The sequence below is a fragment of the Camellia sinensis genome, chromosome 3, assembly GCF_055761805.1.
Source record: "Camellia sinensis isolate YWXY chromosome 3, ASM5576180v1, whole genome shotgun sequence".
NCBI classification, from domain to species: Eukaryota; Viridiplantae; Streptophyta; class Magnoliopsida; order Ericales; family Theaceae; genus Camellia; species Camellia sinensis.
Window position 1 is genome coordinate 50672986 of NC_138963.1, and position 23684 is coordinate 50696669.

The 23684-nt window shown below is 37.9% G+C and overlaps 1 long non-coding RNA gene across 1 annotated transcript; it reads left to right on the top strand.

Annotated features, from left to right (window-relative positions):
- Window positions 1–778: 778 nt before the first annotated feature.
- Window positions 779–19715, top strand: LOC114265722 (uncharacterized). The gene is made up of 2 exons (XR_014363863.1): window positions 779–1315; window positions 18950–19715. It is a non-coding gene; the product is annotated as an uncharacterized LOC114265722 (long non-coding RNA).
- The last annotated feature ends 3969 nt before the right edge of the window (window positions 19716–23684 follow it).

A 23684-nucleotide genomic window follows, 5' to 3' on the forward strand; every position in this document is an offset into this window, starting at 1 on the left:
TCTAGTAAATAAAAAGTGAAAATTGCTTAAAGCCTCTAAAACATAATCCTTAAATTTACACTCAATGACGTTGAACGTTACATGTCAAGTAACATGTTTAGAAATCAATCAATTAAAATCCAACCCCTGCAATGTTATTGTGGAAAAATTTATAAGTGAAGTTTTATATTCTTTAACATTACTCATAAAAAAATATACATACCATTTTACTTTTTAAATTTAAAAAATAAGTGACATGCACCTCTTGGATTAATAAAATTGACTCGATAAAATTGATACTATTATTTAAAATGTGAAATAATTAGAGATCATTTTCATCATATACTGAAATATTAATGAAATAGAAACTTAGTAAAGTAATTTTTATAAATTTAAGAAACCATCCCATTATATATTTTACAAATGTTCGTCAATATAAAATTAATATTATATTATAAAAAAATCAGAGGGGGTCGGGGGCCCTCTCGGCCCCTACATAGTTCCGTCCCTAAATATAATGTAAAAGTACATAACATAAAAAAAAATTCAATAAATTTAATATAAGAAAAATAGATATATGTTGATATTCAAATATAATTAAGCGAAAAGGTAACGAAATAATGTAGAACTTGAAGATTGGATATTCAATTGTGTGTAGATAAGATTTGTTGAGGATCCTATCCCCGATAGCTCAGCTATCTCAACTAGCTTAGGCTGCAGAAGCAGTTTCAACTGCAGCTCCAAGAACCAACTTCACCTGCAGCTCCAACCACAGCTTCAAGCTTAGCTTTACTAAGTCATCAGTTCAGATATTTTAGTTAGATATTTTAGATAGATATTTGTAGAACTAGTTACGAGTTAGTTGTAGTGTTTGTTAGCTTGTTAGTTAGATTCAATGTATATAATATGAGTTGTAGAACATTTGATAACAGGAATGAAAGAGGATGAAGTTCAAAACTTCTTTATGGTATCAGAGCTATCTGCTCTAACGAGCAACTGATCCATGGCGTCTTCCCTTTCTTCTTCTTTTCCTTCGAATCTCACTTTACTAATCTATAATTTGTCATCCTTTATAACTGTCAAGCTTGATGGCACAAATTTCATCATTTGGCAGTCTCAGCTCTCCAATATTCTTCGAGCAACCAATCTTCTTGGTTATGTTGATGGCTCAGTCACATGTCCTTCCTCTACGATCATTGATTCAACAGGTAGTTCGATTCCTAATCCAGAATTTCTTCAATGGACCATGATTGATGTGCATCTGCTCAGTTGCATCACTTCAACTCTTACACCATTGATCTATGCATCTGTTCTTCAATTTCATCACTATTATGAGGTATGGACATCTCTGCACAAACAATTTACCACTCTATCTCGTTCACATGTACATCAACTGAAAAATAAATTGAATAGTGTTACTAAGAAATCTGATACAATGGAAAAATATTTGTCCAAAATCAAGGCCAAAGTTAGTCAGTTAGCTTTGGCTTCTGTCATCATTGATGATGAAGATCTAGTCCTCATTACTCTGAATGGTCTTCCTTCTGAGTATGATGCTTTTTCACCTACAATTCGTGCTCGACCAGAAGTGATTACTATGGATAATCTCTCTTCCTTACTATGTTCTGACGCTCTTCATTTAAAATCTAAGAATAAAATATCTACAGAACCAACTGTAGCTTTTTCTACGGTTAAAGGATTTGATAATGCTAGAACTCAGTCTTTTAATCAATCTCGTGGTCGATTTTATTCTAGAGGAGGACGTGGTGGCCGTAATCAAGGATCCTACAGAGCATAAGAATACAGAGGATATAGAGGATCTTACAGAGGTTTTGGTGGAAGATTTCCTTCATCTCGATGTCAATGAAGAGTTTCTAATCAGTTTTGTCAGATTTGTGGTGCCTCTGGTCATTTAGCTGTAGACTGTTGGCATCGTATGGATCCACAATTTCAGTCTTTGTCCCAGTCACAATCACAATTTCCGTCTCAGTCTTTGTGTCACGACCCCAAACCGCCCCTAGTAGTTTAGTGTCGTGATGGCCAGTAATCCGAGATTACCGAAGGCCAACTTCCAAAATTCACACACAAACAGAGTGTAATTATATATATGGGGCTCACAAGTGCGGAAGCAAAAATCTTAAAATACAAATGGTCCATAAGAGTAGTGCGTAAGTTACATGGAATGGCATACAACTTTACATAATGTTACAACTTGGATACAAATGCAATAAAGTACAAAATACATTTTACATCTTGATCAAAAGGCTTCTTCAGCCGGCATGTGTAAATTACAAGCATTATAAGCCGAGAAGCATAATTTTCAAGACTGCCGACATGAATACAAGTTAGGCCGACATAACAAAAACCCAAAACAAGCTTGCGAGTCACACCTAGGCGTCACCGCCTTCCTGCTCATCACCTACATATATATATAGAGAGGGTGAGCTTGGATACTCAATGAATGGTATAAGAAATTAAGGGGTTTGCATGACTGGTATTCAAGATCTTTATCAACAATACTTAACATAATTAGTGCAAGTCAAGGGATGAACCAAGTCCATCTTCCAAATCTGTCAAGTTTCAAAGGATGCTTACTAACATCATTATAATACAAGTGATGACATCTCGGCAAACAAAACCCACGCGGTAAACCGTCAGTGGCAAACAAGACAAGACAAGACAAGGCAAGACAAGGGAGATATCTCAATTCAATGGTGTCGTTGCATTATAGTCCCCGGACACTAAGGACTTGTGCTACTAATGCTTAGAGTCCCCTAGCACATACGGACTTCCAAACTTTGTGCTACCAATGCTTGTAGTCCCTTAGCACATACGGACTTTCCAACTTTGTGCTACAAATGCTTATAGTCCCTTAGCACATACGGACTTTCCAACTTTGTGCTACAAATGCTTATAGTCCCTTAGCACATACGGACTTTCCAAGAATGTCATCAAACAAGATATATATATATATTTTCCAATTAGGAATAACCATTCATGCTTACAAATACTTTCCAAAACAAGCAAAACAAGACTTTATCCAAAGCATTATAACATAGCTTTATTAAAAATACCACTCACTTAGTTCTTCAAATGTCGGGGTCAAGGCAAGTCCAAACCCTACAAACACATGGCAAAGCCTGTTGAATGCACTTTCAAACAAGTTTCACATGCATGCAGATGATCTCGGCATTCCTCAAGACTAAGTCGAATCAAAACAAATACAGTTCTTTATCTCGGGGAAACATGCTGGGCAACTACCAGGTCTAGGCCGAGGTTCCACATCCCCTGGCCGAGGTGTTGCGTCGATGGCCACATTCAAAGGAATGAAGTCGGGAAAAATCTGGGTTTCCCTTTCTTGAAGAACATGAACATGAGGAAGATGAATGCAAAGATCGTGATTTGCTATTACAAAATCTGAGATTTCATGCTATGAGTTCAAAAACATGGACCTGGATACCCATAATCGAGGATCTAGTGAGAACAAACACAAAAACATGAAACTTAATGTAAACTTTCAGATCAAACAAAACTTTTCCTTCAAAAACACATGAACACTATTTTCTCTTTCTAAAACCAATTTTAAATCGATGCATGACATGCAAGACGGGTTCGATCATGCAATGCAGCTAGATGATCAATAAGAATGACAAGAGTAAATCAAGAATCTAACCTCAATACGCAAATCTAATGGTTTGATCTCTAGGAATCAAGCTCGAAAACCCACTCTCTCACTCTTAACTTCTTCTTCTTCTTCTAGAGCTTCTCTCTCCTCACAAACAAAGACATATAGCAAAATGATACATTTTTGGGTCTGCTGGCTGACTTAACCCTCTACAGGGGCACGTGGCAGCGGCTGGTTGGTGCTACACAGAAAGGTGGCTGAGTGACAAGGCAAGACCATGACAAGTGTGTTTAACAAGCAAGACGGCATGGGCACTCCAGTAGGCAATGATCTCAGCTAAAAGCAAGACATCGGCAAGTAGAGAATAATGTAGGAAGGACAACACTTGACTAAGCTGTGCCACACCTTGGCCTAGATGTGCCACACCTCGGTCTAGGTCATACCACTCCGGGACAAGATCACTTAGGTGCAAAGATAACATCTCGGCCTAGATAATTCACACCTCGGCCTTGGTGATGAACACCTCGGCCTAGATAATGACATCTTGGCCAATATATCAGAACAAAGTGGTTCCAAGATAATTCTAGACTGAAAATGACCTTGGCTAAACCCAAACCAAGCAAGGTACAAAACATGCTGTAACACTTAACGAACAAGGACAAGACTCGAAATGCAAGTTTACAAGACAGAATCGCATGAATGCATATAAGTATGGTTAGGATAGCGTGAGGGTTATTACATCCTACCCCCCTTAAAGAAGTTTGGTCCCCAAACTTGAGTTACCTTGGTTCGAGAATAACTCCGGGTATCGGACTTTCATTTCTTCTTCCATTTCCCACGTAGCATCCTTGCCGTAATGCTCTTTCCACTCAATCTTCACCATCAGTATTGCCTTATTTCTCAATCGTCTCACTTGTCTATCAGTGATGCGTATCGGCTCTTTTTCATAGCTTAGGCCTTCATCAACCACAATCCCGAAATGATCGATCACGTGTAGTGGATCCCGTATATACTTTCTCAACATCGAGATATGAAACACATTATGAACTTGACTTAATCTCGGTGGTAAAGCAAGTCTGTAGGCAACCGGGTTAACTTTCTCAAGGATTTCAAATGGTCCAATGTAACGGGGTGCCAATTTACCCTTCTTCCCAAATCTTGAAACTCCTTTCATCGGCGAGGTTTTCAGGAACACATGATCCCCTACCTCGAACTCTAACTCCTTTCTTCTCTGATTGGCGTAGCTCCTTTGTCGGCTCTGAGCGGTTCTGATTCTCTGCTGGATAAGCTTACTCTTTTCGGTTGTCCTTTGAACTAAATCGGGGCCGATCAAAGCTTTATCTCCTACTTCGGTCCAACATATTGGCGATCTGCACTTTCTTCCATACAAGGCTTCATACGGCGCCATGCCAATGCTAGCTTGGTAGCTGTTGTTGTAAGCGGACTCTACTAATGGCAAATGCACTTCCCAGCTTCCCTTGAAGTCCAATACACACAGTCTAAGCATATCTTCAAGTGTTTGAATTGTTCTCTCTGTTTGGCCATCGGTCTGGGGATGAAAAGCTGTACTAAACCTCAATTTGGTCCCTAAAGCCCTTTGTAAACTCTACCAAAATCTGGAAACAAATTTTGGATCTCGGTCCGACACGATGGACATCGGTACACCATGAAGTCTAACGATCTCGTTCATATACAACACAGCAAGTCGATCAGCACTGAACAAAGTCCTAACCGGCAAGAAATGCGCTGACTTAGTTAACCTGTCGATTATAACCCAGATCGAATCCATTCCTTTCTATGTCTTCGGCAAACCAGTCACGAAGTCCATGGAGATGTCTTCCCATTTCCACTCAAGAATCGGCAAAGGTTGGAGAAGTCCTGCTGGCCTCTGATGTTCCGCTTTCACTTGTTGACAATACAAACACTGTGACACGAACTCGGCTATGTCTCTTTTCATATTCGGCCACCAAAAGGTCTGTTTCACATCTTGATACATCTTGGTGTTTCCTGGATGAACTGCAAATCTAGATCCATGAGAGTCTTGCAAAATCCTTCTTTTCAATTCTGGGACGTTGGCCACGCACAATCTTCCTCCAAACTTAAGTACTCCATTCTCAAGGGTGTAACCCGACCTCGGCCTGGTGGTGATCTCGTCGGCTACCTTCTTTAGGAATCCATCCTCCATTTGCCTTGTCTTTACTTCCCCGATGGTAGTCGACTCCACTGAAATCATGGCTAGACATGCCAAACTTCCCACTGACTTCCTACTCAATGCATCAGCTACCGAGTTCCCTTTACCTGGGTGATAGTGAATCTGCATGTCATAATCTTTCAATAATTCAAGCCATCTTCTCTGCCTCAGATTTAGTTCCTTTTGGGTGAACAAGTACTTCAAACTCTTGTGGTCCGTAAAAACTTGGCAAGAGGCTCCATACAAGTAGTGGCGCCAAATCTTCAAAGCAAACACCACGGCTGCTAGCTCTAGATCATGGGTTGGATAGTTCTTCTCATGAAGTTTCAACTGACGGGATGCATATGCTATGACTCTACCCCCTTGCATTAACACACAACCCAAACCCTTATGTGAAGCATCGCTGAAAATCTAAAATTCCTCATTACCTGACGGGAGTACAAGGACTGGTGCCATAACTAACCTCGTCTTCAACTCTTGGAAGGCTGATTCTCTATCATCGGTCCATTCATATGCTATTCCTTTCTTAGTTAGTTGCGTCAATGGTACCGCTATCCTTGAGAAGTCCTTCACAAACTTTCTGTAATAACCCGCCAAGCCCAGAAAACTACGAACCTCGGACACGTTGGTTGGCGTCGGCCAATTCACAATGGCTTCAATCTTACTCGAATCAACTGATATACCCTCTTCATTAATCACATGCCCTAAAAATGAGATGCTGGAAAGCCAAAACTCACACTTACTCAACTTGGCGTACAGCTTCTTGTCTCTCAAAATTTTGCAAGGCAAGTCTCAGATGATTCTCGTGCTCAATTGTACTCTTGGAATAGATCAATATGTCGTCAATAAAAACAACTACGAACTCATCTAGACACGGCTTAAAGACTCTGTTCATCAAGTCCATGAACGCTGCAGGAGCATAGGTCACTCCGAAGGGCATTACCAAAAATTCGTAGTGGCCATACCTTGTCCGAAAAGCAATCTTCTCAATGTCCTCGGCTTTAACTTTCAGCTGGTGGTAGCCCGACCTAAGGTCAATCTTGGAAAAGACTCGTGCTCCTTGTAGTTGATCAAGCAAATCATCAATCCTAGGCAATGGGTACTTGTTCTTAATGGTTACCTTATTAAGTTCTCTGTAATTGATGCAAAGGCGAAGCGTGCTATCCTTTTTCTTAACAAATAAAATGGGTGCTCCCCACGGTGAAGTGCTTGGTCTAATGAATCCCTTATTCAACAATTCTTGTAACTGCAGTTTCAGTTCTCTAAGTTCAGCAGGGGCCATCCTATAGGGTGTTTTGGAGATAGGTTGCGTTCCCGACACGAGGTCTACAGTAAACTCTATTTCTCTATCGACTAAGTGACCAGGCAGCTCATTTGGAAAGACATCGGGAAATTCCTTAACAACTGGTATGTCGGCTAACTCAACACTTCCATTCAAATCACCTAGTATACTGCACAAATAACCCTGACACCCTTTTTGGATCAACTTATAGGCTTTCATGGATGAGATTAAGTAGGGTGGGGGTACTACTCCCTTACCTTGGAAAAAGACCTCGGTTTTGTTTGGGGTCTTCAATGTAACGCTCTTAGTAACACAATTAATGGATGCATGATGCGCTACTAACTAATTCATTCCTAATATGACATCAAAGTGAGTCATGCTAAATGGCATCAAATCAGCTAATAATTCTACATCCTCAATCATCACAACACACGCCCTATATATGGATGCAATAAGTATAGTTCCCCCAGATGGAGTAGATACAGATAGCACATAATTAAGGGGTTCTAACGGTCTGTTCAACTTCTCGACAAATTTAACAGATACAAAGGAATGCGTAGAGCCCGAATCAATCAAGACGTATGCAACTTGAGAGCAAATTGAAAGTGTACCTGACACTACCGTTTCAGCATTCTGGGTGTCTCCTAGCATTAAAGCGAAAACTCTGCCCTGTCTCATCTGTGTCCTCCCAACGTTGCTTCCTTGTGCAGAGCCTGAGGTGCTCCCATTTTTCTTACCATCACCAGCTCTTGCCTTTGGACAGTCCTTCACGCGGTGACCTATCTCGCCACATTCAAAGCAGGCTCCTGTCGCCCAACGACAAACTCCTAGATGCGGCTTCCCACAACTCGCACACATCGGCTTAGCATTTCCATCCCGATCTGAGTTGCTGGAACTGCCCACATTCGCCTTCTTCTTGGCATTAAACGGCATCCGACGACCTTCATAGTTCTGTCTCTTCTTCTGACTCTCTCCTGAACTTTGATATCGGTTTAAGTTAGCTTCCGCCAAGATGGCCTTGTCTAACACCTCGGCGTAAGTCGGCATATTGAGCATGTTGACCCGATCCTGGATTGGTCCACGTAGTCCACTTTCAAACTTCCTGGCTTTCCTATACTCATCACTGACCATATGAGGCGCGTATCTTGCCAATTCGGTGAAGGCACGGTCGTACTCTGCCACTGTTCTGTTGCCTTGTGTCAGAGTCTGGAACTCTGTGGTCTTGCGATCTCTAACGCTAAGCGGAAAATGCTTGTTGTAGAACAGTTCTAAAAATCTGGCCCAAGTTAAACCAGGATTAGCCTCCCGGATCATCATCCACCACCTTCGAGCGTCGTCGCCTAATGTGAATGCTGCTAATGTCACCTTCTGAGTGTCGGTGCTAGGAAAGATCTCGAACAGCTTTTCTATTTCCAAAACCCACGCCTCGGCCTTCATCGGCTCTATGCCCCCTGCGAATCTTGGTGGGTTCATCTTCTTGAACTCTTTAATCAAAGTCATCGTCCCTTCCCCATACAAGGCTGGCTGTGGAGGCACTTGGGGCACTGGAAGAGGTGGAGCTGCATGTCGGCCATCCGTCTATTCAGCCGGGGTAGATGTAGCGCTTGCATTCTGTTGCCTCATCTGCCTCAACACATGGGTTAAACCTTCAACTAGTCTTTCTAGTCTGTCCAATCTATCCTCTGATTGATCTCGGCCAACTGATGGTCTACCTCTCCTCATGATGCTATGAGTAGGCAAAATACAACCTTAAAACAAACTGAGCCAAGAATCATGCATGCAAATAGCAAATTGTTATGCCGAGATGATGCACACCTTGCCAAGTAACAAGAAATATGATGCAGTCCTAAAATCGTTCTAAGGGACATCCTATGCTCTTTAGGACTCAAAGTGTGTGAATAACGTACTATAAGGAATGCGTGCTCTGATACCAATCTGTCACGACCCCAAACCGCCCCTAGTAGTTTAGTGTCGTGATGGCCAGTAATCCGAGATTACCGAAGGCCAACTTCCAAAATTCACACACAAACAGAGTGTAATTATATATATGGGGCTCACAAGTGCGGAAGCAAAAATCTTAAAATACAAATGGTCCATAAGAGCAGTGCGTAAGTTACATGGAATGGCATACAACTTTACATAATGTTACAACTTGGATACAAATGCAATAAAGTACAAAATACATTTTACATCTTGATCAAAAGGCTTCTTCAGCCAACATGTGTAAATTACAAGCATTATAAGCCGAGAAGCATAATTTTCAAGACTGCCGACATGAATACAAGTTAGGCCGACATAACAAAAACCCAAAACAAGCTTGCAAGTCACACCTAGGCGTCACCGCCTTCCTGCTTATCACCTACATATATATATAGAGAGGGTGAGCTTGGATACTCAGTGAATGGTATAAGAAATAAAGGGGTTTGCATGACTGGTATTCAAGATCTTTATCAACAATACTTAACATAATTAGTGCAAGTCAAGGGATGAACCAAGTCCATCTTCCAAATCTGTCAAGTTTCAAAGGATGCTTACTAACATCATTATAATACAAGTGATGACATCTCGGCAAACAAAACCCACGCGGTAAACCGTCAGTGGCAAACAAGACAAGACAAGACAAGGCAAGACAAGGGAGATATCTCAATTCAATGGTGTCGTTGCATTATAGTCCCCGGACACTAAGGACTTGTGCTACTAATGCTTAGAGTCCCCTAGCACATACGGACTTCCAAACTTTGTGCTACCAATGCTTGTAGTCCCTTAGCACATACGGACTTTCCAACTTTGTGCTACAAATGCTTATAGTCCCTTAGCACATACGGACTTTCCAACTTTGTGCTACAAATGCTTATAGTCCCTTAGCACATACGGACTTTCCAAGAATGTCATCAAACAAGATATATATATATATTTTCCAATTAGGAATAACCATTCATGCTTACAAATACTTTCCAAAACAAGCAAAACAAGACTTTATCCAAAGCATTATAACATAGCTTTATTAAAAATACCACTCACTTAGTTCTTCAAATGTCGGGGTCAAGGCAAGTCCAAACCCTACAAACACATGGCAAAGCCTGTTGAATGCACTTTCAAACAAGTTTCACATGCATGCAGATGATCTCGGCATTCCTCAAGACTAAGTCGAATCAAAACAAATACAGTTCTTTATCTCGGGAAAACATGCTGGGCAACTGTAGACACCCCATTTTTGACTGTCCTCAAGACTTGGACGTCACCGTTTGAACACTCGGTGATCACCCATGTTTGTGTTCGTTTGGAGTTCCCGGAGGTCTCGGCTATGCGCCCTGCCTCAGGATCTCCGAACTTGACCATTTTGTGTCTGGTTTTGCACCAAACACTTGTGTTTTGCCCTGGAGGGGCAGGGAATGCCTTGTGAGCCATTCCCACACACCACCGGCAATGGCTAGAGGCCACCGGTTGGTTTTTGCTGACATCGGCAATGTATATTGCCGGTCGGCACTCTTTGTTGCTGGTCGGCACTCAATTTTGTCAAAATGGCATCTTTGGCCGGCCGACTACTGTGCATCTGCTTTTGCATATATTTTGTCACAGCTGTCTTGCATTTGGCTCCCCTCCATGTATGGAGGGATCTCTCTCTTTGGAAGCTTGTCCTGTAAGCTTTACAAGATAAAAGGCTCTATAAGAGAGAGCCTTCTCTCTTGGCTTTAGGGTTAGACACTTGAGACACCTTAGATATTTTTAGACAGCCATTTTTAGGGTTTTGAGTTCTAGGGTTAGAATCCACACACTTTCTATCTCTATATCTACCTCTTGTGTGTGTTAAAGGGTGTTTGTGTCTTACTATTGCACACAAACACATAGTGTTTCACCTTCACTTAGCTACTGAGGTTCTAAGAGTTTGGTTTTGAAGTTTTGGAGCTATTTTCAACCTAAAAGGAGCCGTTGGAGCATCATTGTTGAAGGGGTCTTCAAGGGTAAGAAACTAGCCCCTTTATTTTCCATTTTTGCATTGTATTTTTACCTGTCTTAAAATCATTTTTGAGCTTGGTGTATAATACAAAAAAGTTCTATTTTTTAGCCCTCTTGATTGTTTATTAGAGTGTTTTGTGGTTTGGAGGTGTTTGACCCTTCTTAGGCCTTGAAAGACCCCATTTTGTGCTATTTTGTGCAAGTTTCGAGACTTTGGTGTTTGGGCCTCTTCACCACTGAAATCTTGAGGGATTTCAGTGGCGGAGATGGTGCCTTGAAGTCTCCAAAAGGGGAGGACCACCCCCTCTCCTTGTTGTCCTTGAAAGGGACCCTTTTTGGCCTCTTGAGAGAGCATCATGTTAGAGTGTGTATTGATCATGTCTTGGCTATTTTCCATGCTTATTATGCCATGATATAACCTTGTTGTGTGTTGGTTTTGGTACACCATGCATGCTTAGCATACCTACCATGTAATGCCATGTTATTGCCTTAATATGCCTTAGGTTGTTAGCCTTTGTTCTAGCATGTTTTAGGCTTAGCCTTGTGAAGGTTTTGTGCTCATTTTGCCATGTTTAAGGTCTGTCCTAGGTTGTTTGGGTCGGATTTAGCATGCTTAGTATAGCCCCTTTGCATTCCGGCTTGTTGGCCTTAAGTGTATGAATGTATAGCATGACATCCTTGCATTGATTTAGTGGTTTGGGACTATCCACCATGTCATTTCAGTCCCCTTTGCATGCCTATATGTTTGCTTTGGACACCTCTTTGAAGCTTTGGAAGCTTGACTTGCATGCTCCATGTTTCGGTCATTGTGCATGCTTTTGATTTTGAGCCATTTAGATGCCATCTAGGTGTCCCTTGAGTGTTGTTTAGGTCTGCACTAGACCTATTTTAAGTCCTCTTAGCCTTATAAGGCTTGGTTGATTTAGTCTTGGTTTAAGCCTCTTGGCTTGCCTTGGGTTTTTGGCTTTGTTTGCATGCCTTGTTTGTCTTGTTTAATTGGCTTAATACTCTTTGTAACATGATTTTCAATGCTTACCTTGCATGCCATTAGTCCATGTTATGCCTCTTTCAAGTGCGCTTGAGAATTGCCTTTTTATGCTTAAGTGTTGGTCCTTGTGTGCATGCATGTTTGCATGACATTTAGCCCTCATTTTATAGCACTATGGCCACTGTTTTAGGCCTATTTAGAGTTGCCTAAATCATGTCTAAGTCCACCTTTCATCAGTTTGCATGCCTCATGTTTGCTTGTATGCTTGCATAAGTGTCTTGCCATGCCATGTTGCATCTTTAGCTTGCATGCCTAGGTTGCATTGCATCTTGCATGCATGCCTTGTTCCTTGACTTGGTGATAGGAATTGGGCCTTGGTTTGTTTGTTTGATTTGCATTTCATTTGACATGAAAATTGCACACTTGATTCTTTGGACCATCATCAATGGAAATGCGTGATTGGTGGTCCGAAAATCGAGACACATGTCCCTTTGAGTCACAAACATGATAGGGGACATGATTGGTGCATACATAGTTTGAATTGTATTGCCATGCAAGTTCTGTCCTCTGCTGCTGTGAGTTGCAGGTTCTGCAGGCATTCTTTGCCGACCGGCAGTATACATTGCCGACCGGCAGTAAATCACCAGCCGATGGATTCATTTTGTGCCGGTGACCACAATTCACTGCCGTTGGTAATTCTACCCAGCCGGTGGTGATTCCCAGTATCCAAAGAGGCATCCTTGAGACTTTTGCAGTCTTCAGAGAGGCAGAGCAGGGAAAACAGAGGCAGACTATGCATGGCCGTGCACTTCCGAGCGGGACCCGAGCATGCGCTGCATCTGGCTCTCCTCCCGAGGCGGTTTACTGCTTTTCCTAGCTTAATTAGTTTGTTAGCTGATTAGGAAATTTGTAATATTTAATTAGCTTGCGTAGTTAATTAATTTGTATTATTTATTTGGTCCCTCCGGGCGAGGGCAAATCTGTAATAAGTGTGTGTGAGTGGTGTGTATGTCTTCCAATCCCCACTTCTTTCTTCCCTTTTATTTACCTGCTTTGATGGTTAGTATTAGAGCACGTTTAAATTAGCATGCCTCATGCAATGCATGCGTGCATTCATACATTTGCTTTGCATGCACCGGGCTCGGCGCATCACGCTAACTGCATTTATACTTCAATTTCAAATTGAATACGTGTATCAAATTGACTGCATTTCACATGCCATGCTTAGGTTAGCCGAGCCCATTCTAGTAACATTTTGTATGCGATGCATTAGGCACTTAACATGGACTTGGATCATGCATTGATTGCTAACATGTTCCTGTTTTTAGCACGGAGTACGATGTAAGTATTTATGCTTTAGCATATCGCATGCGTGTGAATGCTATCATGACAGCATGCTTACCATGTGGCTAAGTGCTTATATGAGATAAACTGTTTGAATGCCTGTGGGTGAAGGTTGGATTGTTTGAGTTGGAAAAACTCGTTGAAATCCGTATTTTAGCCTACTTACGAGTAGCAAATGCCAAACTACTTTTTTAAGACAAACGGATATGCAATGCTTGTTTCCAAATTAGGCAATCTAGTCTATACTTGTTTGCTGTGCGCATAACATAGTAATTCTAGGCTAATAACCGGAATAAGAACACATAACGTTTTCAAAATCGGATATCATGGTTAGTAGAGGCCGGTTTTCGAACCGGGCGAAAGGGGGTGCTCATAGCTGACCTTCCCCGATCGTACCCAAGCTCCCGAGCCAAGACAACTTTGGTGATGACGGACATGTGGCCTTCGGCACCGAGTCAGGGTTTCCTAAATTCCCCCATAAAAAATATTTAGGTGGCGACTCTGTATCTGGCAAAGCAGTCCATGTTTGGCACTTCTTTCCTAAAATCTGTTTTCTCAAAACGATTTGCCAGATTTGGACTCTTTGGTTCAAGATTAAGAACAGTGACACAAAATCGAGTCTGAACTGTAGCGGGGTCCCTCGCGGACGCGTCTACAGCAACTACCAGGTCTAGGCCGAGGTTCCACATCCCCTGGCCGAGGTGTTGCGTCGATGGCCACATTCAAAGGAATGAAGTCGGGAAAAATCTGGGTTTCCCTTTCTTGAAGAACATGAAGAACATGAACATGAGGAAGATGAATGCAAAGATCGTGATTTGCTATTACAAAATCTGAGATTTCATGCTATGAGTTCAAAAATATGGACCTGGGTACCCATAATCAAGGATCTAGTGAGAACAAACACAAAAACATGAAACTTAATGTAAACTTTCAGATCAAACAAGACTTTTCCTTCAAAAACACATGAACACTATTTTCTCTTTCTAAAACCAATTTTAAATCGATGCATGACATGCAAGACGGGTTCGATCATGCAATGCAGCTAGATGATCAATAAGAATGACAAGAGTAAATCAAGAATCTAACCTCAATACGCAAATCTAATGGTTTGATCTCTAGGAATCAAGCTCGAAAACCCACTCTCTCACTCTAAACTTCTTCTTCTTCTTCTAGAGCTTCTCTCTCCTCACAAACAAAGACATATAGCAAAATGATACATTTTTGTGTCTGCTGGCTGAATTAACCCTCTACAGGGGCACGTGGCAGCGGCTGGTTGGTGCTACACAGAAAGGTGGCTGAGTGACAAGGCAAGACCATGACAAGTGTGTTTAACAAGCAAGACGGCATGGGCACTCCAGTAGGCAATGATCTCAGCTAAAAGCAAGACATCAGCAAGTAGGGAATAATGACCTCGGCTAGGAAGGACAACACTTGACTAAGTTGTGCCACACCTTGGCCTAGATGTGCCACACCTCGGTCTAGGTCATACCACTCCGGGACAAGATCACTTAGGTGCAAAGATAACATCTCGGCCTAGATAATTCACACCTCGGCCTTGGTGATGAACACCTCGGCCTAGATAATGACATCTCAGCCAACATATCAGAACAAAGTGGTTCCAAGATAATTCTAGACTGAAAATGACCTCGGCTAAACCCAAACCAAGCAAGGTACAAAACATGCTGTAACACTTTACGAACAAGGACAAGACTCGAAATGCAAGTTTACAAGACAGAATTGCATGAATGCATATAAGTATGGTTAGGATAGCATGAGGGTTATTACACTTTGCCAACACATAATTTCAGTTCATCATAACAACCAAGAGCTTTTGTCACTACCTCACATGCTTCAAGTTCTCCATCATCATCTTCTACTTTAGGTCCTTGGTACTTGGATTATATAGCTACAGACCACATGACAAATGATCTTAGCCATCTCAATTGTTATCAGCCCTATCAAGGCTCCAAGCAGATTACTATAGGAGATGGTAATTCTATTCCTATTGAACACGCTAGTAAAGGTCTTCTTCTCACACCTCATCATCTTTTAAAGCTTAATAATGTGCTTCATACAGATTCTTTATCATCCAATCTTATCTCTGTTCGAAAATTGGCTCAGGATAACAATTGCATTATCAGCTTTGATGATACTCATTTTGTGATTCAGGACAAGTTTATGAAGAGAATTCTTCACAAAGGCTCTAATCTTCATGACTTGTACCATTTCTTTTCCACTACGGCTTCACCTGCTTCTACTCCTATTACTGCAGCATCACACGCCAATTTTTCTTCACAAGTGCATTCTAGTTCCTCTGCTACTGCTAGTACTGTCTGGCATCATAGATTAGGTCATCCTAGTAGCTTGAAATTCAAGCATCTTAGGCCTTATTTACATCTTAAAAATTCTGCTTCAATCCATCTTCAAGACTATGTTGATTGTTGTGTTGCAAAGAATCATCGATTACCTTTTTCATTGTCTAATTCCACTGTCAATAAACCTCTTGCTTTAATCCATAGTGATGTTTGGGGTCCCTTTTCTTCCACTTCTGATTACAAATATTATGTTCTCTTTGTGGATGATTTTAGTAGATTCACTTGATTGTATCCTTTAGCTTACAAGAGTGAAGTGTATGATAAGTTTCTTGAGTTTAAATCTTATGTAGAAAAACAATTTTCTACCTCTCTACAGATTCTTAGAGCTGATGGTGGCATAGAGTTTTTTAATAATAAAATGAAGCAGTTCACTGTGGCTCAAGGTATTGTTCATCAACACTCATGTCCCTATACACCATCTCAGAATGGTATTGGTAAAAGAAAGCAAAGACACCTCACTGAGATGGCCATTGCTTTACTTCATCACTCATGTATTCCTCTCCATTACTGGTTTGATGCCATTGCTTGTGCCACTTATCTTATTAATCGATTGCCTTCTTCCAAAGTGGCCTACAAGACTCCTTTTGAAATTCTCCTTCACAACATCCCAGATTTTTCTATTCTTATAATGTTTGGTTGTTAGTGTTTCCCTTGGCTTAAACCTTACATCTCTACAAAATTGCAGCCTAAATCTATTGAATGTGTGTTTTTAGGCTATCATTCATTTGCTAAGGGTTATAGGTGCCCAAAACTGGGACCATTTATCTTTCTAGGCATGTGGTGTTCAATGAGCAAATATTTCCTTTTGCTCACTTGTCTTCTTCTTCTTCCTCATCTCAGTTGCCTTGTCTTCAATCTTTCTTCTGGGCTTCTCCATCTCATGCTCCGTCTTCTTCTTCATCTCCTCCTTTTTCTTCTCCTCCATCTTCTTCTTCTCCTCTCAGCAGTACACCTGCTATCTCTGTTAGTCCTTCTTCATCTCAGCCTTATTTTCCTTCTATTACTTCTCCATTTCAGCCTTTTATTCCTATTCACTCTATCTCTATTCAATTACCTATTCCTGCTCCCTTTAGTTCTATTCCCTCTATTCCTCCTGTCACTAACTGCCATCCTATGGTTACTGGATCTAAAACAGCCTTGCCCACTGTTAAGACATCTCCTGCATATTCTAATATTGAGCTTCCCACTCATATGGAAGCATTGCTTACACTTCTTTGGAAACAAGCTATGATAGAAAAGTTTCAAGCTTTACAAAACCAAAAGACTTGGTCTCTGGTTTCACTTCCTCCTGGCAAGACTACCATAGGTTGTAAGTGGGTGTTCAAAATCAAACGCAATTCTGATGGGACAATTGCTAGGCATAAAGCCAAATTGGTAGCAAAGGGCTATCTCCAACAAGAGGGAATTAATTTTCAGGAAACATTTAGCCCAATTGCTAAATTACCAACCATTCGAATTCTTTTATGTCTTGCTCTTCATCACCATTGGCCTATTAAGCAATTAGACATCTCTAATGCTTTCCTTCATGGGGTCTTAGAGGTGGAGGTCTACATGATCCAACCACCAGGATTTGAACTGTCTACTAATGCCCAGTCTGTTTACAAGCTCCATAACGCTTTGTATGGCCTTAAACAAGCACCCAGAGCATGGTACTCCACCTTCTCTTGTTTCCTTCTTTCTCAAGGGTTCAAGAACAGCAAATGTGACTCCTCTCTTTTTATTAAAAAGACTGGTTCTATCTTTGATGATATATTGGTCACTGGTAATGCTGCTCATCATATTCAAGATCTTGTTACTCAAATGCATCAAGCCTTTTCTATGAAAGAGCTTCGTTCTATTTCCTATTTTCTTGGCATCTCAGTTGCTACATCTAGTTCCACCACTGTTCTATCTCAAAAGAAGTATGCTCAGGACATACTTACTAAAGCTGGCATGTTGGATTGCAAGGATTGCTCCTCTCCTATCTCTGCCAAGCCTGGTCTACCACCAAATTCAAATCTTCCCTTTGACAATCCTTCTGTCTATAGAAGCATAGTTGGAGCATTACAATATTTAACCATTACCAGACCTGATCTCTCATTTGCAGTGAATCAATTGTGTCAACATATGCATAATCCCACTGTTGGTCACTATGTTGGTGTTAAAAGATCACTTCGGTTCATTAAAAGCACCATCTCTCATGGTCTTACTTACACACCCAGCTCCTTTGATCTTCATGCCTACTCAAATTCCAATTGGGCTGGCGATGCAGTTGACAGAAAATCTACATTATCCTATTGTGTATTTTTAGGTTCCAACCTCATCTCTTGGTCCTCTAAAAAGCAAGCCACTGTATCTAGATCATCTACTGAAGCAAAGTATAGATCTTTAGCTCATACAGCTGCAGAGCTTGCTTGGATTGGTATGTTACTTTAGGATTTTTGTATTATCCCTCCTACAGTTCCTCTACTTTACTGTGACAATGTTTCTGCCATTGCTCTGGCTTCTAATCCAGTGTTCCATTCCAAATCTAAACATATTGAAGTCAATTGTCACTTTGTTAGAGATCAAGTGCTGGCTAATGCCTGATGTATGGTGTCAATAATTCTGCAAAATCTTTATCTATCATGTGACTAACCCCCTCCCTGACACGTGCCCAAACGCTACAAGGCCTGGACCAGGACTAGCTGCTCCGACTCCTCATTGGGCCTGTTGTTGGGCGTTATCCACGTGATTGTTTGGGGGGCTTAATACAACCGTGGGTTGGACTTTTCTAAGCCATGAGTTGCGCCTCCTGAACAATCCCATCAAATAATAAAGTTATACATAATAAAAAAGAATTAAATGATAATATTAATGATCCAGTATCACTATTTTAATAACAATAAAAAAAATCAATGACAGAGGGCATTAGCAGCACCCATCAACTGCTAGACCACTTACTTTAGTTGCACAATATTTGAGAAAATGCTAGACAGCACACCAAACTTGACCCATTTTTCTAGCCGCTTGAGCTATGTATTGATGCGGCAAATACATAGTTATGGAGCCTGCTGTGAGTGCGTTTGATGCAAATCCACCTTGCCATCGTAAACATCATGAACCAGATGAGACTGTATGTTGTTGTTCTTATTAATAACATTTGTATGATTTGATTGAGCTTTTGTTGTTGTTGTTGTTTTTGGTTTTTGTTTTACTATAGTTTTCTCAATTTTTTGATGGTGGCTAGGATGGAATCTGATGGGAGTTCAGAGATCAAACAAGTTGAACAAAGCAGTAGTGATAAGACAGACTCATCAGCGAAGGAAAGGGAAATTGCAGCAAGAAAAGGAGGAAGAACAAGGCTTCCACTTAGGTCAAGTTTGGCAAGTTGAAAAAAATGTTAAAAAGTCAAAAAATTAATCAAAAAGTTAAAAAGTTATCACTATTCATTAAAAGTCAAAAAATACGATTACACAACTCACAATCCTAATTTTTCCCTACACACTAATTTATACAATTTTTTAATACACATTTTTTCACAAAAGTCAAAAAGTTAACCCAAAAATTCATATTTTTTCTCTCAATTTTTTAGTCTAAAAAGACAAAAAATACACTTATTTATGACATCCCAAATAACCCCTTAGTTTCTTATCAATTTTGAAAGATGCAAATATAGAAATTGACATGTCTTGCCCTCACAAGCTCTGCGATCTGCTCTACGCTGGCGTATACTTAAAGCCCAACACTGGCAAGTTCTTCACTGATTTTCCCCCACTTCATATGCCGCGTTTGAATCGTATGTTTGGGTAAGAATTTAAATGGAGTAAATAAAAATGTGAGAGAATTAGAGTAAAATTTTAACTTATAACTAGTTCTCTCACGGTTTATTTCTTTTTTTTTTCAAACTCGTACCTAAATCAATAATTCAAACACAACATGCATATTTCTTATTTGAGATAAGCTTTTTTCGGGTATGGGTATGGAATCCGAGCAATCATGATCTTTTATTATTATGATTTTCTCTATCATTTTTAATCTCTAATTTTTTAATTGTGATATATTTGACCTTAAATTTTAAATATTGTTTGAAATAATGACAATAAAAAATATTTTTTTTGCAAATAGTCAATTTCAAGAGCAAAGTCATCATATAACTTATTTTGTGTTGGTTAACTTATATATTATTTGAAATGTAATGATATCTTTTTTAATGAATAATGTTAGCACTTTATTGGTTATAAAGTTCTATTTTGCTTTGTTTTGTTTTCAGAATTTTTTCTAAAAAATTAAAAATTAAATTTGTGAAAAAAAATTAAAAACCCATCATCTTTATATAATATCATCTTTTGGGAGGATAGAAATAATTTTTTTTTATATTTATTTTCATTAAATTAATTTTTATTTTTCAAATGTCAATCACGGTGACAACTTTGATATCTTATGAAACCAATCCATTAAATTAAAAAATTCAAGACTAAAAACATTTCATGTATTAAACATATCGATTACACATCAAAAACTTAATAACCATCCATTACATGATAACCATCCAAAAATATATGTTAATAACAAAAACAACAATCCATTACATGATAACCATAAAAAAAATATCAACAAAACAATCGCCCATTATATGATCATCATTCAAACACATACTAAAAAAAAATTTGATGAAAAAATAAAAATATAAAATGTAAAAGATTTATCATTTTTATATAAAGGTGACTATTGGTTCAATAGTAAAACATTGGCCTAATAATTTTGAAGTTATAGGTTCAAATCTCAGGGCAACCACTTTGTATACTATACCAAAGGTTAGATGTATACTCAATTTTTTTTCATCCCAAACACACATTAATGTGTACTATTTGAGCGTTGTGATTTATTATTTTTATATAATTTTGTCTTTTTGGAGGATAGAAATAATTTTAAAAATTTTAAAAATAATTTTTTGACATTTATTTTTATCAAACTATTTTATATTTTATCCAATTGATGATTTTGCCCTTAAAATGGAACATTTTCCGTTTGCAAAGTAAACAATATTTTTAATTGTCCTTATCTAAAATGATATTCAAAATTTATAATTAAAAAATGTATCACAATTACAAAATTAAGAATCAAAATAGTATAAATTCCAAACTGCAATCGCCCAAAAAAAAAAAAAAAAAAAAAAAAAAAACTTTGTTGCTAGTTTGTTTTAGAAAAATACTTTAGAGTTTTAATTTTTGAGCTCTAAAATTAGCTTTAATGAGTTGTCAGTACCTACTGTGATGTGATGTTTTGATTTTGATTTATTTTGTTTTGTTTTTTTTTCTTCTTGTCATATTATTAATACTCTATTAATACATCAAAATTAATACTTTGAATCACAGTTTGCTTTAATGGTAGCTTTAAACGGTGGGAATATGTTCATGTCTTTACTGTAGTAAAAATTCACTAACGTCACTGTAAAAAAATCATGATACATACGAGGCCCAATATGGCTTCTTGGACTCAGTATAGATCATACTTCAATTGTTTGAGTTGTATATATTTTAATTCTTTATATGAAAAAATGAGATTGATTGGATTTTACACGTCACATAATTTCATTATATTTATCATAAAAAATGAATAATATATATATATATATTTTATTCAAATATGATGAATTCACATTACTAGGATTATAGAAGTTAATCTAATTTTTTTTTTATGAATAATTTATAAACATGACCTATAAGAATCAGAACATTTGCTTAGTAGTTGTGTAACACCTTTTACAGTGTGAAATCTTAAGATTAATTCCATATAGAGGAATTTGATACCCTCTGCAGTGTTTGGTTTATTTCTCCCCATTATGGCGGTTGGGGATTTATGTGATTATTAGTGATGTTGGGCTTTGCTTGATGTGTTTGGTGAATTGGTTATTGGATTTTGTTAACTTTCTAACTATTATGTTCAAGTAATTTGTTTGATCATGTAAATAATTTTCATAATGTAATTATTCTCTTATCTATTGGGAAAAAAAAAAAAAAGAGAAAAAAAAAAGACTTATAACATAAATAACTCAAATCATCATAATCGAACTCGTGATCGTCCAATGGGTCAAACAAGGCCATATGACAGAAGCTAATCTCTTTAGGATAAATTACAAATACATCCTTGAGGTTTACTTAAAATATGAATTGCTTCTTGTGATTTAAAAAATTATAAATACCTCCATGTCAGAATTTTTTATTTAACAGAATTAATTAAAAAAGTGAAATTTTTAACCATTCACTTATATAACAATAAAATTATCTGAATTATTAATTGAAATAAAATCTTAACATTATTAAAAACTGTTAATTAATTTGATGATTTATTAATAAAGGGATTTATTTGTTATAAAATTAGAAACCTCAAGAGGCATAATGTAATTTTTAAAACCACAAGGGGTAATTTATAATTTAAGTAAACCTCAGGGGATATGTTTGCAATTTACCCATCTCTTTATGGCCTTGTTTGGAAAATTGACTATTTTAGTTGGTTATTTGATTTTTTGACTATTTTAGTCTAGCTAAAATAGTTGCATTTGAAACGTTAGTTATTATTATTATTTTTGCAGTTGATTTGATAGTTATAAGAGAAAAAATAAAATAATTCTGAGTTAAATGTAATATTTTGTCTTATTAACTAATTTGATCTATTTTGTCTTTTAATGAGTTATTTTAGCCCAATTCTCTTCCCAAACACCCCTAGGCGCTGTTTGGGAAGGAGGTTTTTTGGTTTTTTTCACTAAAAGACAAATTAATTACAAAACCAAAAAAAAATAAATCCAAACAAAATATCACATCAAACCTCATAATCATTTCATTTTTTCTCTCACAAAATCACATCCAATCACAAAAAAACCTAACTATGTTCCCAAACACAAAAAAAAAAAATTCTCTAATAATATCATATAACTAAAAAACCTACAAAAAAAACCCACTTCCCAAACACCCACTATATTTCAAGGTGATTGTCAACCCCTACAGTACCACTATTCTGTTAAATAAATAAAAATTAATCCTAAAATTAAATACAATTTTCTTACATAAGGTATGTCTGTGTGAAAAAAGTTATATAAATACAATTCTCTTACATAAGGTATGTATGTGGGAAAAAAGTTATATATGCAGTTATATGATCAGTTTCTATGTTGTACATTCTTTTAATTATAAATTTCAAAATATATGATGCACCTTCATAGAATATTACACGATGTACAATCTGATGTCATATGTTTGATATAAGATTTTGATTCTCCCTATTTTATTTTATAGATCAAATGAAAATCTTTATTTTAAATTATAAAGTTGTAATATAGAGAGATGTTACATTCTCCTAATTGAAACCCCAAATTACTCCTAATAACATGGTTAAGATCAATGTGAAGCGGTCCTACATCTTTAGCTCTCCTAATTCCATATCATTATGAATGAATTAGGAAGGCAAAATTAAGGGAATGAATCATTTTCTATATATCATCAAAATTAAAAAATAACAGTACCCATCTTCTAACTCCTAAGGGCAGCAAATGGGAGTTTATATATATATATATAATATTCGAAAAAAAAAATTAGAAAATTGACCTACTTTTCAAATTATTTAGAAAACTAAGCTGCTTTTTGAAATCACATTTTCAATATGTAATTTCAATTTGAAATCGCATGTTAAAAATGTAATTTTATAATAATATAGAATTCACTAAGATTGCATTTTCAACATGCGATTTTAAGTTGAAAATGTAATTTTTAATTTAAAATTACATTTTCAAAATGAGATTTCAAAAAGTTAGTTTTCCAAATAATTTAAACAGTTGGTCAATTCTCTAAATTATTTTTTTTTAGAATATTAAAAAAAAAAACTCCAGCAAAAGGAGCTGTCATTTATTAAAAATAAAATTATGGTATTTTATTTTATTAACATTAAGTATTGTTATTCATGCATGCTGTCACTAATTTTATTGCAGA